Source organism: Triticum aestivum, chromosome 3A (genome assembly GCF_018294505.1).
Source record: "Triticum aestivum cultivar Chinese Spring chromosome 3A, IWGSC CS RefSeq v2.1, whole genome shotgun sequence".
In the NCBI taxonomy this organism is placed as follows: Eukaryota; Viridiplantae; Streptophyta; class Magnoliopsida; order Poales; family Poaceae; genus Triticum; species Triticum aestivum.
Genome location: NC_057800.1, coordinates 742,892,180 through 742,893,379, shown reverse-complemented (window position 1 = coordinate 742,893,379; position 1,200 = coordinate 742,892,180).

Below are 1,200 nucleotides of genomic sequence, written 5' to 3'. Positions count from 1 at the left end.
AAGATTCAAGGTCCCCCCACCTCTCATATCCAAGATGGCAGCTGGAGGCTAGGGGACCAAAATTTCTTAGATGGCGGCCGCGATGGGGGCTTGGCCTATTGTGGTCGAGAAGTGTGATTCTTTTCCCTTAAGGTGTTTTAGTAAGTACCCTAATTTTTTCTAGTAGTAAATACAGATGGAATACGAAACCTTAAAGGTCGTGGGTGTACAAGATGTAACCATCCGTTGATGTACCATTGGCCGGCCAATCAAGTACGTTTCGGTGTATCATATAACTGGCTGATCTCTTCTGCTAGCTCCCCAATCATGCCGCGCCATTCCCGGGAGGCGTTGGTCTGATCTCTCATCGGATCTGACACGCGAGATCTCCACCCGCTTGCACGACGCCACCGACTTTGTCCATTTCCACGCCGTCTGCAAGCCATGGTGTGGCTCATGGTTCCCAACAGCGACGGAGAAGGCTCAGTTCCTGCCATGGCTCATCGCGGCGACGAAGGAAGACTCGACGTGCCTGGAGATGAGATGCATCTTCTCCCGGTCGAACTACCGCTCACAGTCGCTGCTGCCTAGGCCTCGGGGAAACTGGATGACTAGCTCAGGTGGCGGGACACTGTGGTTCCTGACCATCGAACGCCTCCGCCCTAGCCTCCATGAAGCTTTCACCGGAGCCGCCGCCACACACCTGGGGACCTGCCTCCACTCCCGCGAAACCTCAGCGACTGGGAGAACAGGGATTGTCTCCGTGGGGTCATCTACGACGACGACACAACCCTTCTCTACAGCATCTGCTTCACCGGCATCATCCATTTGAGGGTAGCACTCCTTCACCCCGGCGAGGTGGAGTGGACGCTGGTGGTGAGGATAATTGAGCGGCCCTTCAGGTTCCAGCGTTTTCGTCCATTTTTCGTCGCGTACCACGATGGTAAGATCCTGCTGAAAGTGGGGGCTGACTTATGCCGCATCATCACGCCCAATAGGGATGCCACCCGCGACGTGCTGGTCCCAAGGCCGGCGACACCGACGGTGCAGGTGCAGCCCTACATTGAATCCTTGTACGAGGACAACTACCTCCTTGAGTCCCGTGGTGAGCTTTTGTGGACGTCGATCCAGGGCCGGCAATATGACACTTATGAGCCCGGCCGGGGCGCCTACATTTGCGACCTCACAGTGTTTGTGCACGCGCTAGAGGAGCTGTTGGTG